Source organism: Neopelma chrysocephalum, unplaced genomic scaffold (genome assembly GCF_003984885.1).
Source record: "Neopelma chrysocephalum unplaced genomic scaffold, ASM398488v2 Primary Assembly neopelma1_25, whole genome shotgun sequence".
Lineage (NCBI taxonomy): Eukaryota > Metazoa > Chordata > Aves > Passeriformes > Pipridae > Neopelma > Neopelma chrysocephalum.
The window spans coordinates 5,839,391-5,855,255 of NW_020897694.1; the positions used below are offsets into that span (position 1 = coordinate 5,839,391).

General features: G+C 41.9%; 1 protein-coding gene across 2 annotated transcripts in view; it reads right to left on the reverse strand.

The window, feature by feature from the left end:
• ELF1 (E74 like ETS transcription factor 1) overlaps positions 1-15,863 on the reverse strand; it is an 84,352-nt gene extending 68,489 nt beyond the window's left edge. Inside the window, exons 1-2 of one of the 2 annotated variants that reach the window (XM_027674278.1) lie at positions 15,720-15,862; positions 10,616-10,687 (exon numbers count right to left, since the gene is read on the reverse strand). The gene's annotated coding sequence lies outside the window, so the exon portion shown is untranslated. Of the gene's footprint in view, positions 1-10,615; positions 10,688-15,719 lie in introns of both variants that reach the window. The other variant, XM_027674281.1, reaches the window with a different exon arrangement.
• Between the last annotated feature and the right edge of the window lie 2 nt (positions 15,864-15,865).

Below are 15,865 nucleotides of genomic sequence, written 5' to 3' on the forward strand. Positions count from 1 at the left end.
TCTCATAAAAACAAGCCAAGAGGGAGGTTTGTGACTGTGCTCAGCTTTCACTTTTGGATGGGGGTTGGGGAGGAGAAAATAGGGAACAGAAAAATTAAATTTAAAAGCTCTTTGTTTTTTATTTTTCTGTTATATTCTATAAAAGTTCACAACATGAGAAGCCCTACCAAGCCCTTGTTTATGTGAAACCCCATGGTACCATTCCTAAAGCAGCTTGAGATGCTGTTAACTCCTTTCCAGTATTGCAAGAGGAGATCCCACCACCCTGCTCTCAGCTCAGGTTCATACAATCAACTTGCACAGGCTTGGGACCTCATCAAAGTCTGCCTCAAGACTGGATAAAAATCTGATTTAAGGAACTTCTGGCTTGCATTTGTTTTTGTAGGATCCCAGTATCTCAAGCTTTGCAAAATATTTAATCTCAGGCATCCCTGTAGGAAGGAAATTCTAATAATCCCATTCACAAACATGGCAGGAAAGAACACCTGAGCAATGGATACACCCAAGATCACACTGTTTGTGTGTGGAAGGACAACACTTGAACCAGCCCTCACCCAAGTCACCAAGAAACATCAGTAGCACTGCTACCACATTTTAATATCATAAATATAATATACGTCTATCATGGCGTTACTGTCCTGGTACTTTGGGTTTGTGGAGCAGCTCCTCCCGCTGCGGTAGGTGCCACATAAAACACAGCAGAACACTATTGTGGGTTTCTAATGCTGCCAGATGCATAATGACCTAAACATTTAGACATGGAGAAATCACATCAGGAAATTATAAGGTAACTTATTCCTATCCCCAAGGGAAGTCTCTGCTAGGACATTAGGTACAGAAAAATTCTTGTGACTGTGTTATTTAACAACTTAATCACGAATTCAGACCATACACTTCTGATATTTTTAAGACAACTGTTTCCCATCTACAGATTTACATTTCCAGAGATTTTGATAAAAAAGCATCTCAAAGAAGAAATGTAGAACTCAGGGTCCTAGGCACCTGGAGTGCAGCCCATGCAGCTATCAGTTCTTAATTTGCAATTTAAAAGTATGGTTCGTTGTTGTTTTAGTGCATGATGAGTATAGGCTGAAAGTAGAGGACAATGATTTGAGAGAAAGCAGTCTACTTTTTCACTGTGCTGGTCTTCTGAACTTGAGTTGAATTGTAGGAAAGGAAAGGTGGTAGCAAACAAAGTGCATATGAAAAGGCCACTACACTTATCAACAGTTGAGAGGGAAAGTATCCTGGCCATCCTGTGCTTAATTGGAATCCTTCAGATAGTCAATGTCATCTTCTTTCAAATATATAAGGAAGTGTTTCTCAAGTCTGTGGTTGCACAAGCCTCCAGAAATTATGCCTTGGTACCAGAAGGGGCAAAAGAGGTGTCTAAGATGGATTTACAACCAAGCACTGGGCAACTTTAACCTCATCCATTATATGCTTTGAACTTTGCCTCCAGAGTTTCCTAGTGAGGGCAGATTTGGCAAGGTGGCTGCACAGCAACATCCCATGCAGCTAAAACCTCTGACCTTGTACAGCCTTGCACAAACTCTTCTTGGATCATCTCTAAGGTATTCCTAGGTCACATCCCAGTGATGACAAGCCTCCAGGAAAATCTACTTATATAGTAGTCACTTTTCCTCGCTCTTTCAAGTTCCTTCCTTCCTCCTTTTGTTATAGGTTTGCCTCCGCTGAGAAGTAATGCTCCTTGGTATTTCTAAGAATGGTTTAACATGTGGGTATATTCTCCTTTCTACTGACAAGCAACAGAAACAAGAGAGAAATAATTGCAAAAATCCAGGTAGTAGATAAAGCTCTGACACAGGATAATCTCTGATCTACTCTCATTCAGAAGCTGCAGGCTCCAGCTCCTCTCTGACACTTCTCCGCCAACCCCAACCACACTTTTCCCATCCTCTCCTTGCACCAGTTCTGGTCCATGTGGTACCTGTTAAACCTTCCACTGATCTTATTAAATGCATTACTGTGGCAGAAAGCTGACTGGGGTGGGTGGGAAACACTGGCTGCTCTTGAACCAGCTCAGACTATGATGAGCACTGCCAGCAAAGGACATGGGACCTTCCTCTGTGGGTGGTAGTGAACTACTAGTCTGGGCCACCACTCAGGTAAATTTTCACCCTAAGACTCACATGATTGCGCAATAGTCACAACAAAAAAAAAAAGACACATTACTTGGGGGATGCTCCAGACAGAGAGGAAGAACAGGGGTGCTGCTTAACCCACGGCTTTCAGACCTGAGCTAGCTCTTGTTCTGCCCTCCCTCTGCAAGCTACTTCCCCACTTATTTTGGAAAGTGCACTGGGAGTCACTTAACATCCTATAAATACCCCTGCCAGTAGGTATGACAGAAGTCACACTGATAAACCCACAGTTCTAAGGCAAGTCATGCAAAGAAATTAAAATAAAGACAGGACAAATTTATATCCTATATTTCTTCTCTCAGTGAGCTTTAGACCCCACAAAAATCATGAAACAAAAATAATTAATAATGATCTGAAAATATTTGCAAAATACATGCAATGTTACCCATTTTTCTCAGGTGACAGACAGGAGAAATCATCATGCCTCACCTAATGTTATCATTAACCACAGTCAGACAGGCAGCTAAGACTCCTGTATCCTGAAATCCAACTCACTAATAATTTGCTACGCTCCAGTTCTTCATTCAGAGTCACTAAACTGGCCAATAAAAAGGCCAACATTCCTTACATCTTTGACTATCATTTCTAGACTCTGTTGCAGCATGGACCCTACAACAAATAAGGCGACTAATCAGAAGGAAATGAACAGAGAAATTTATTGTGTACCAACACATGGGTAACTCTATCTGAATTTATTTTTTTAATCTAGAAGACCTTAATGCTTGAAAAGGCAGAAACCATTTCTGAAACAAGGCAGAAGATAGTATCGTTCTAATTAAGGTTCAAGTATAGCTTTGCACTGTAAAGGCAACACTGTTTTATGTACAGAACACTTCACTACAACATACTTGCAACAAAACAAAGCTAATATGAACTCATTTTTATATGGTAATACTTACTGAATATCGCAAGAGAACCAGTAAGGGCATAGCAATATCATGTTTTTATCCCAAATTCTCACGCAGTACACGTGCCAGCCCTGAAAATTCCTTTAAAATAATATACAATAATATACAAGGCTATGCAAGCCTGACTGCAGTAAGATTATTCTAGATCCTTAACTTTACAAAGGAAACGATCACTTGGGTGTACAGCTGGTTTGAAAGACAAGTATTAGTTTGCCTATCTATTTCTACAGATTTGCACTGAAAAAAAAGCTTTTAAGCATATACAGATTTCCCGCTATTGTGCAAGAAAGACACAAAGGTGAGGGGATACAAGGCATGAAGTAAAATTGATAAATACTGCTAAAATTCAAAAACACATGAAAGAAAGAAAAGTTTAGATTTTCCAAGAGTAAGAAACAGTCTTTCCATAAAGAAAGTCAGTTTTGATTCTTGAAGTAGAACAGCACTGAACATCATCCCACAAGCTTCAGATCCCCCACTAGTATACTCCTTCTGTGTATAGCTGTGTTGCATTAACAGGATGGTTTTATTTGCTCTGGAGTCCTTGCAAGGACAGTTTTTAAAAATAAAAGCTCAATTTGAAATTATTACAGATGTTAATACACCAGTAGTCATAAACTTAGCCTTTGCTCTTTTCCTTTCTTACACACACACACACACACACAGAAAAATCCAGAACCATTTGTAAACATGTTGTTCTGTGGTTTTTCTTTTTGATGTCGGGATGTTGTAATCCCCGATACAAGACAAAAAAAAAATAATCAAGCATATGAATGAAGATAAATATATACCAAGTGAAACTATGTTGTAAATACACCCAGAAGGAAGATAAAACCAAGTATTGGGTGGGTTTTATATAGTCAGTGGTTTCTTAACTGGGACACTTTTTAGCTGACTGAGGAAGCCCCATTAAAAAGCTATAACTGTATTTTTTCCTCTTCTCATTTTGTGAGTCATTACATTTTTGGATGTTGCAACACATTCATGAATAATAAACAGATACCAGGAAGAAAAAATAAAAAAAACAACAGTGTTCACACTGGATTTTTTAATATCTGTATTTATCAGTATAAAAATCAAGAATGAAGCTGAGATTTGTATAAGTTTCTATGCAAGAAATGCTATTAATCACAGACAAAGTATTTGGTACACCCAGAGACAAGCACACAGACACGCCAAAGTTAGAGTACGGTGGTGTTAGTGTTGCTGTTATTGTTTGGCCTTTATATTGAGCGAGAGGAGAGGGAAGGGGGGAGGGATCATAATGTTCCCCATCAATCCCTGTCCTGAGAGAGAACAGCCAGGCACCGCCCTTAGCTAGACAGTTCTGGACTCAAAGCTGCACTTCTGCAGCTGCCTCTTTTTTTTTTTTTTAAATACTTTTCTTTTAAAGACTAGAGAGTTACATTGCGGAGGCTGCGCAGTCCCAGAAAGTCAGCCATGCTACAGGAAATTACTGTTGATATCTTAAAGAAGTACCAGGGAATTATTTATTCACATTTGTGTTTTAGACAATAACAAAAAGAGCTTCCAGTATTTGCACATGTTGGTGTGGTTGCTGCAAGGTTTTCCACTGCTCCAGTCAGATGAAAAACTGTTTGCTTCTATTCCCATTTTTGTCATCCTTTCAGTCCCACCACCCTATGCAGGCCACACTGGCTACCTCACACACTTGTGCTGACTCCCTATATGGTTGCAGACCAAATACATGGAATTAAAGGAAATCCAGATAAACATCATTTTTAGAAGAATGTTGAGCTAGAGTTCCACAAATATTTTAGATGCTTACAAGAATGCAACAGGGTATTTTTCTGCACTGTTTCAGGATGTGAACACAAAGAGAAGGAAAGCATGTTTATTACTGCTCTTCCAGTTGCTCTAATTAATGGAAAAAGATAAAAGTGGTAATTTGAAGACACAGGAGAAAGAAAATAAATTGTGCAAAAAAGTAAGCTCATCTGAATGAATCAATTTTTCATTGCAACCCACTCAGGTAGAGACCTGGCTATTAAAGAACAGTTAGCTAGAAACACAACCCAGTTACTTGCTTGTTCAGGAAATAATACTTTAAGTAACAGGCTTACCTATCCAAATACATGCTACATTAACCAATTGGTGAATACATAAATCATGGAGAAGAGAGAAAAAATAAAGACCACAGGACACAAAAAGGAGGGGTATTGGGGAGGTTGGCACTGCAGGGAAGGTGAACTGGCTGCTGGAAGGCCAACATTTTGATCTCTCAGCCACGTTTTGAGTCGCAAAAACAGCTTCCATCTCTATGCTCATCTTCAGCCAGACGAGCAGTCCTACCAGCGAATCCTGTAAGATTACAATACTGTGGGTCACTCCAAGAAACCAAGCCATCACCTCTGCTATTGTCACTTGCCCATAAAAGTGAGGTACAGTAGTCAAACGTATCCTAGAAGATTTCACTGAACACAGGCAAGGAGGTTTGGTTCCAGAGAATTGGTGCTACTGTGATATGTTTTCCAAAAGCCTCTCGGGAATCATCTTTCTTGGTTTTGTGGTTTAGGTAGTCCAAAACTAAAACTGGGAACCAGAGGCTAAGAGAACAAGAAGACGTTATAGCAGGCAGAGTTTCACAGATGTGATTTTCCTCCTGCTTTCTACTAACAGAGGTCATTTTGTTATTAATGGAAGGAGATCTATTATGCTCAAGTAACCTGTCATGGAGACTCCATCCAAAGTACTATATTATGCTTATTATTTCAGTCTAATATTGTCCATTTAGCATTTCATTATAAATGTTTAACCCTATAATCACTTTTGTCCTGCATAAACTGAGGGTCCATCAGCTTTAAAGATATGTGTGCTCTGGAAAACATTCCACTGCAGTGGACTGATTTCATACCTCTCTACCATCAAGGGACAGATACCTAATTTGAGGAAGTGCTCACATTCTAGGATGGCAGCCTAAATTCAGAGTGTTTCATCCACTGCTTCTCTGTAAATAATTTTATTTCTTGAACTTTTCCTTTTAATGCTCCCCCATTTTAGCAAGATGCATTAGAAATGTTTTCCAGCTTTGCATATCAGACAAAAACATATCACTTGTGACTGTGGTCACAGAAGCCTTCCTGTGTGAGTAACTGAAGAGTAACATCAAACTTATTTAATTTCAATATTCAGAATAACAATAATTAAAACAACTTTCCGTAAGACAGCGATCAATGATCTCACTCAGGAAGAGGAAAGAGTAAAGAAAATTACTTTTTTGGGTTTTTTCCATTAATTGTCCTCATCCTCAAGCCTGTTGGTTTTAGGATATGATCCCTTGCTGCTTTGCACAAGCTAGGAGCAGCTTACTCCCTGCTAATCTGTTTTATGAGAAAATGGAACTCCTCTGTCCTAAACAAGTACCCTTTAATTCTTTTATTGCTAGTCCTTACTTGCATGCAGCAGGCTGTCGCTTCCCCAGAAGATCCCAAATAATCTACCCAAGGTATCCTGTGGTTCCAGGTGATTATAACAGGGTTAGATACATTATTTCTACTTACTTTCTGAAAATATACTAATTTCCCTTAAATACTAAAATATAATAAATTTCCCCTTTCTAGTCCAGTATATTACATTATCCAGTGAATGTTTTCAAAGCTACACAAGTATATCATTTATGCACCATTAGGGCAAAAGTCAGATCTGGAGGTATAGGAATTTTGCAGCAAAATTACACAGCACATTGAAAAAATTCACTTGTAGCATTAAATGCTACAAAAACTAGCAGCTAGCAACACCAGATAGCAAACAAGAAAAATGCTACTTGCATCATCAGAAAACGCACATTCGCACTTTTGTTGAAATAGGAGCTGGATACCATACAGGGAGAAAACAGAGGAGAGAATACCACACCTTGGGTACAAATTATCAGGTACAATGTTTTTAAAAAGGTCACAAAAAAATCCTTCAGTAAACAAATGTCCACTAAGTTGGACGAGAGAAATGCAAATTTCTCACTATGGGTAATGAATTAAACTCAACATTCTTCTGTAGGCACTAACCCACTCCCCTCCCAAAAGAGCAAAATAATAATAGAAGTATCATTAAAGTAAATTTAATCTCAAAGACATGAAAACTATTTAACATAACAGATATGTCCTGGAAAATTTTCACAAAAGGTCATTTGCAAAGAATATAAAAGTATATTTCTGTCTCTCACCATCATAGCTGTAGTATATTTATGGTCAAAAGCTAGTTCACTCATTCATTAAAATATTACATCTGTAATGGTTGTAATGGTAACAGTTGAAAGCTGAATTTGAAAAATTCTTCATAATACTTTTACAAATCCTAAAGACCAAATCTGTTAACCCATAAAATTAATTCAACTAGGAAAACCTAAAAAAAACATTTAGGTTTGTTTTGGGTGGCTCAAGATGAAGATTTCACTTGAAAAGTCATCCAATGAAAGATGCACAGAGCACATGGATATGCAAATATGTAAGAAAAGAGCTCAGCACAACCTCAGTGGAGGTAAGCAGGTGCTGTGGGGGACCTATTCTCTGCACAAAATTACGTAGTGGTATAAATTCCCTCTACCAGAAGGAAACATAAAAGTAAAATGCCGGCACAAGTCTGCCAGCACAAGGCTGGAGAAAGCCTTACAGTTCTATAGATCCCAGACACATCTCATTTCTAACATCTCCACTAACACACCACTAATTTCCTCAACCCTTCCCCCAGCAGCTTCTCGGTTCAGTCACCAGAACCTGCCACAGCTTTGCCACCTACGCTCCTCAGTCTATTTTGAGGGAAATAAATCTATTATTTTAACCAGGTAAGGTAAGCAAAATAATTTTGGCAGAAACAGAAGGGTTCCTGTGTTCAGCTGGCAGGTTGGGGGGCAGTAAATGCAGGCAGAAGAGGAATGACAAGCTGCTGGGGAGTGAGTGATGAAGAAGACAGGCAACCATCACAGCTATGGACTATGCTCTAGAGATTCATTGTTCCTTAAACAACACATTACTATTACAACATAATTGGATGTTGGATTCAAAAACAAGAAGTATTCCTACAGCAGTACACGAACACTAACTACTGTCACTATCCTTTTTCTGACTAGTCTCGCTGTCCTCTTAGCCACAATACCACTTCTCCTGTCATTTATCTTAAAAAATACCAAATCGCATGACACAGGTTAGCATAACCTACTCACCTCTTCAGTAGTTTAAGGTGGTGACAAAGTCTTTCAGCTTCCTTCAAAACAAACATATCTGCTGTAATTCTCTTGATAAATGTCAGACCTTGAAAACAACAGACTCTGCGATTTCTCCTTGAACTTCTCTTAACAAAATTAAACAGCACAGAACAGATGCCAGGATGCTGTTCAATTCCACCCTTGCCTGAAAAAGGTCTCTGAAGGTCTGCAACAAGTTGCAGCATCCTACAACTTTCCACCAGCAGTTCCACTGCTCTGCCACCGGCTCATGCCCCTTCCCCAAAGAGCCCAAACACACCCCAAAAGCAATTAAATTAATTCTGGGGAGTGGCAAAATTACATCTTCAGTGGCCACAGATGTGCTGGATTAGGGACCACATGGAAAGTTGGTACACACACAGCAGGTACATAGTAATGTCACAGCTAGGCTTCACGAACGAAGATTTAGGAAGGCTCTATCCGCATTTGTTACAAGCACGCTGGTGGCTAATGAGGCCAATTCGAGATAGACATATCCGATTGCAAAAGGCACAGCAGAAAGACTCCTTAGGTGGTATATTCTGAAAGACACGATTCTTTCTGCATTGTCTTTTCTCCTCGACAGTGATCCTGCATGCGTTCTCAAAGGAGACAGCTGCGTTATAGATGGTGTGTCTCCAGGCCTCCCGATTGGAGGCCAGAGTAGACCAATGATGATGATCAATATGGCCAAGGCTGAGATGATGTTTCAGGGAGTCCTTGTATCTTCTCTTCGGGGCTCCTCTCTTGCGGCAGCCGGTGGCAAGTTCATCATAGTAATACACTCAAAAACACCTAACTGTGACTATCCTGATTATAGTTATATTTGGCAGTGGTGAAGGAGAAACCAAACCTGACAAACAAAACAGTCTTACTACTGTTTCCAGCCTTTGTTAATTTGGTTGTCTGGGTGCATAACTGTCACACACACAGTTTGTGCTATTAAGCATACAAACAGTAAGCAATACAGCTCAACCATTTAATAGTATTATGTTCAAATTTGATATGCCCCTAAAAGAGATGTTGGCCACTTAACAATGCTGAAAACTTTAATCTCAGCCTCAAACATTGTTTCACCTCACAGCCAGGAAGGGACTCAAACTCACTAAATATTACAAACACAGTAAAATGTCACAAAGTGGCAAACTATAACTCATGACTGCACTTTCAAAACTTACATGATGTGGTGATACTCATCACCTCCATATCAAACCAAGTTTTATCCAACTACTGAAACATCGAAATAGAATTCAAAACTAACTGTTGGTTCTTTGATTTTGCCATTTTTTGAGAAGAAATTTCTTAAATAACCTAACTAGAGCCCTTAAAAACTGAAAAGATCCGATCTGATTCGTACTTCGTTATCAAGTTGGATCCTGTATGTCCTAGAAATCAATAGTGCATTATCATTAACTCCAATGCATGTAGCAACAGGCATATGGGCCAAACCCTTGAAGGCTGTACTGTCTTTATTTTCTCAAACATGCACATCTCAGTAGGGCAGATGAGGAAAGTGTATTTAAAAATCACGTTTGAGAGTGGTGCTCTAGTGCTTATGTATTTCTAAGTCAGCAGAAACACTCATGTTTTCAAGATCCTGATTTACAAGAACTTGGTCTCCTCAACTTCCAGTTTTCCTCAACAAGAAAACTTACAGTAAACTCATCTTACATAAAAAATGCAATTTGTTACCTTAAAACATTCCTAGGATATTTTAAAGTGTGAATCAAAAAGCCAAATCAAAACCACTGTGTGAAATACTGAACATCAGACTTTTGATACTATTTACCCTAGAGTAGGTGCAATAAAATAAATTTTATACAGAAAGAAATACTTCTACACTTAGAGTATATTTGTTCTAGTTCAGCTGCCAAAGGAAAAAATGTGTCTGTTTGTTATATTAAAAAGAATGAACTATGGAATTATAAAACATCATCTCATAGCCATCTAGGCTGAAGTGCAATTCCCAGGCCAAATTAAACCTTCAGCTTTACTGTGAAGCTGCCTGAAAAGGAGAATTGCAGGTAATGCTTCAACTTGATTCAAGCAGTCAGTCATGTTTCAGGTTACAAAATGATTTCACCACCATAACTTTTGTTTTAGTGATTGTCAGAGGTACTAAGCTGCCAAGCCATACACACACATTCTGTCTCTGTCCACTTGTACAGGAGATCTGGCAGCAGGAGGGGCGTGCCCGAAGGACAGTGAGGTGGTTAAGGGGAGAGCACTGAGCAGCTGACCTCTGAACAGTGAGCAACACCCTTGCCTGTTTAATGGCGGGGAAAATTTTTTCATCCCTGAATATAACTGTCAGCATCCTGAACAAAGGAAGATGAAACACCAACCTTGGAATACAAGGGGACTCTGTAAATGAGGATCCGATATTCTGTCTGCAGCTGCCACCAGATGTTGAAGCTCTGGAGGAAAGTACACAATAATTAATCATAATCCCAGAAGTCAAATTAGGCACCAAGAAAAAACGGTCCTCCTGACCCAAGAGAAAACCATTCAGGTTCTGAAGCATGATATTTTATTCTAATTCTGCTACAACACACAGAAGGCACTGCAAATAATCCTGGGTTTTCAATCTAGGGAAGAATGAAGGTGAATGGAGCGGAGTTCTTCCCCTTTCCACACACACTGGAAATGTCCTCCACCAAAGCAAGCCAAAGCACATCTTTGAGAAGAAAACCCATCTCACTTTAAACACTCCCAGCAACAGCAAATCCACTACAATGCTTTACTGCCCTCATGGCTACTTATTATTTCAAGGTACAGCATACCTAACTTCATCTCTCAGACACTGGATGGTCAAGTAAATATCATGTACTTTCCTTACACAAGTGTATGATATATACAGGTATCATTTCCTCTCTCAGATGTACAATCTAAAATTGTGAAGACTGGTCTCCAAACCCTGGACACTTTTGTCACTTTACTCTTACTGATATTTCACATCCTTCCTCACGTGAGAGCAGCAAAACCAGACATGGAATTCCTGTGACCTTACTAATGCCACGTACTTTCCTACTTCTGTGCAATATTTATATTGCTATACAGCCAAGGGCCACACTGCAGTTGCAAAACTGCAATGAAAATTCCTGTTGAGATGATTGTCCGCACAAATTCTTAAATCTTCTTTTAAATTACCAGTTTGAAGACAGTCGACTATCCTGCTGGTGTAACCACAGTTCTGGCTCCTTTGTATGTGGCTGCATGAAAAATGCCTTCTGATGGATACCGAATATTTAAAAAAATTATTTGGAGTACAGCATGCTAATAACTTGCTCCGTATGTGCACAAACCTGTGTGTAATGTACTGGTAACAATGTGGTATCATCACAAAAGCTGTGAATATATTGATATTAACCAGCCTTACACGAAGATCCAGCCCCTGGGGAACCCTACAAGAAACAGCTGCACTCCCATAGAAAAAAGGCACGCCTAAGTTCCTCTCTAAACTAAGAAAGATTTATGAAGCAACTTTGCCAATGTTTGTGGTATTTATTCCACAGTGACTCTATGGCACTGTTTTAAACTCACACTTCACTGCAGAGTTAATAGATATATCAGGGACACAATATAGGGTGAGTCTGCTACAAGAGAACAGTTGATGAATAGCTTAGGAATTTGGGAGATGTGGTTTTTTACAATTCAAAACACTGGGAAGCAATTTGCTCTAGTTCTACTGTAAACTGGTCTTTAACAATCACTAAGTCATTTTGAAAGATTCAGAATGAGTAAGCCCTGGCTTGTCATTTATTTCAGAGGCACCATTTTAGAGTTTTTAATTTTTCAGCCCAGAAAACAACAATGAATAATGTGAGTAAGGGAAAGCATTCATACCATTAACCAAAGAGGTTTAGGTTCCATTCTCTAATAAAAAAAAAAATTAAAAAATCAGAATCAACTGGCTGACAGTAGACCAGGTAACCTATCAAATAATATCGTAATTCAGCAGTGTATTTCCATGTACATAAACACATACACAGTACTGACGAAGCTTGTAGCATTGCCTATTAGGCAGCTGCTGAACACTTCCAATGCAATATGCTGCTTCCAGCTGCTTGTAACTTGGCCAGACTTTGACTGTTTGGGTTGAAATTTTCCAAGCTGAGTGTCTGCCTCAGGCTAAATTTTGTTCCCTGTGCTGTAAAGGTTACCCCCGAGTGAGGGGTGCAGAAAGAGGCAGATTGTAATTACAAGAACTCAGCTGAAACACTTGAGCTGTTTTCAGAACAAGAACAGGGAAAATGCTATATGTTCAATATATCTCTGGCAAACTTTAAAGGCTGTAACACCTTTCCAGTTCCTGGTGACAGAGCTGAAATTCGACATGAGGGGTGGGGCCCATATATTGCTGCCCCCATGAAAAGTCCACCTGCATTTGGTCAAACATATAAAGACAAATTGCACTGTGTGCATTTTCAGTAGGTGTTTGCTAGGCCATGTTCACATTCTTCTCAAATCCTTATGCTGATCAGACAATGTAGGCCTTCCCCACAGCCATAAGCAACTTCTCCCCCAGAGCTGGTGCAGGACAAGGCTGCAGCTGAAAGAGAAGAGTAGGAGGCTCCAGGCTTTCCACATCAGGGCTGGTGGAGGCCACAATGGCACCAGGTACTTGAGACATGAGCAAGTACAGCAACACAGACCACAGCCACGACCTATCACCACTGGTTATTCTCAGCAGTCCTGGGTGTTACACTAGAAATCCAGTTGACAAAGGATGGTGACACATGCACACTACCCTAAGCTGCCTATCTGCTTTTTAGCACTTTTCCTAAGGGAAAGAAAACCTAGGAAATTACAGAACGCAGTATTAAAAATGTGACAAAGACAGGAGAATTTAGGAATTATTAGAATTAGGTGGTCTACAGTATCTAAAGATGTCTCCTAGTGCTAATATGCATGGAGATCAATCTCTAAATGCAACTGACCTGGTCACATTTTTTTCCCCACTGAAGCTTTGCGATAATTAACAGACAAATTCCTCTTTTTGCCCTTGTTCTCTAGAGCATCACCACACACTTTAAATCCCAGAGGAAATTATTTCTTTTCTCTCAGGTTCTTTTATGGTTTTCATAACTACAATGATCTGTAAGATAAAAGATACTGCTATCTATGTTTTTTTAATATGGGAAATTAAGATACGAAAAGATTAAAGCAAAAAGTTACAGACATGGAGCAAGCAATTCTGACACTCAAAACTTGTATTTTAAACACACTTAGACCTACAAACATCTTCTATATGTCAAGAGCAAACAACTGCTCACTTCTGTTCCAGATGGATAAGTTCAGCATAACTGTGAAGCAGATCCCAGGGACTTAGGCCAGGCTCCGAGAAAATCCAACAGCATATGGGTGAAAACCTTTATATTGAAATCCTTTGGCAAATGCAGGGGTGGCAAAATCCAAATCTCCAGCTGTCTCAGGCATGAAGCTGCATCTCCCTCCGCATATAATTATTTGCCTCATTCATGTTACCTGTTCTCACTGCTGCCCAGCTACACCTTGGGGTCCACCTCTGGTTCATCACCCAAGCCGGCTACGACGTGGCATATCCCGTCACGACCGACACCATCATCGTGCACAGGCCCGCGGCAGCCAGATGAGCCTGGCTTTTTTACAACTCCCGAGCACTTCCCTTTGCAAACTTAGCACCGACGGGGTAGGGCTGGGCAGGGCGGAGAGGTAGTAAATGTACAGAATAGTGTATAGAGATCAGCGACATCCACTGGGTGGCAGACATGTTTCATGGGATCCAGAGATGTACATATACAGAGGTATACAAACGAAAGCTCCTAAATACTGGGCTTGTTCCCTGTCTCAGAAGCAGCAACTGAACAGGCAGGGTAAAAAAAAATAATAAAAAAATAAATAAATAAAAGATTAAAAATCCCGCAGAGCAAGGTTAACATATTCTGCCTCCATTTTAACACCAGCTTCTTGTCCACAGTGCTGAGGCACTGGAACTGTTCTGGCACTCGAGGGTCAGGGTTGTGCAGATTCATGGTGCCCCACATCCCTTCTGTAAGTGGGTACCATCATGCAAGGTGACAGGGACCTTGTGAGTCTTCAGAGTCTCTGCTGCCCCAATTAATGAGTAATGCCTACAGAGGCCAAGCCTCTCAACTCTTCCTCACTTTAACAAACTCGGGGAGGTGGGGAGAGGGAGGAATTGTTTTGGACTAACAGCTGTAAATGTATCCACGTGTGTAAGCAGCTAAGTTTTAAAGTTCAAAGAAACATAAAAAGCTAGTATTTTCCATGTATTTCCACTTAGCATCTAAACAGAACCATTTCAAAAGTTGCTTAGATGTTTCTGCAGAAGAAGCTGTGAACCAAATTTCAACCCAGTGCATATTTTTATAACCAAGTTGTAAACTACATAAAAACTACACTTATAATGGAAATGCTGACAAATGCATAACTCCTGCAGCTAGCTATGACAGTCTGACCACAAGCCCTCCTTCAGGAAAAAGAAACGTTACCTCCCCACCTCCTTTCGCAGGCAGCTCGACAGCAAGCTCGGGTGGAGGGTGGTATGTACAGGTACCTCTGCCTTATCCTCGTACGATGGATCGAGGCAACTCCTTACAACCCGTGTTTCCCACATGTTGAATGAGCCTCCTCCTGTTTTTGCCATAAACAACCGGAGGGCCTCTTACAGCCATGACTCACTCCGCAGGCTTCTCCTCCACCCCTGTGCGTGACTGTAGCAAACAGGCTGCCAGCTGCAGCCGGTGAATTAACAGGACTTTTTTCGCAGAACCGTGGGGAGATCAGTCACACAGGGCGGGGGGAGGGAGGGGGGGCGCGGAGGTGGTGGCGTGGAATACTGGGGTGAGTTGTATTTGTGGGGGAAGCAGCAGAGGAGGCGACTCAGGGTCAGCGTCTCGGGGACGCCCATGCGCGACCGTGTCGTCCCCGTCCCCCCGCCCCGGGACGGCGCCCCTTGGCTCCCCCACCCGCTCCCCTTCCCCGCCGCGGCTGCCCCACGACGGCCGGGAGGGAGGGAGATAGGGCGGGAAGGGAGACAGGCAGGGAGAGAAGGAGGGAGGGCAGGGCGGCGGCGCCTGGGTCAGGGGGAAGAAGGGGGAGGCGAAGCCGTCACGCAGCGACAGCCCTCCCGACACACGCGCCGCCGAACTCCCAGAAAGTTGGCAGGGACGTCCTGCGGGACGGGGTTCCGCCGGCCGCCACACAAGGGCGCGCACCGCCGCCTGGCCGGGGCCCGCCGCCTCCCCAGCCCCTCCGCACCCCATCACCGCCCCTCTGCTCCCCACACCTCCCATCTCCCGCGGGAGCGGCGGGGCAGCGACAGCCCGGCACGGGGCGCTGCCTCCAGCGGGGCTCGAACCCATGGTTTGCGGTGGCTCTCCCCGCCGCGGGGGAAGGGGCAGAGCCTCCCCGTCCCCCCGAGCGCGAGACTCGGCCGGCACTCACCGAGCGGCGGCAGCTCCCGCTCCCTATCCGAGCAGCTCCCGCTGAGCGCTCGCCTCTCCAGGGGTGAGGGAGGAGGAGCGGGCGAGGGCAGGAGGTGGGGAAGGGCGGGGGAGGAGAGCGCGGGTTGAGCCTTCCCGGCTCCCGTC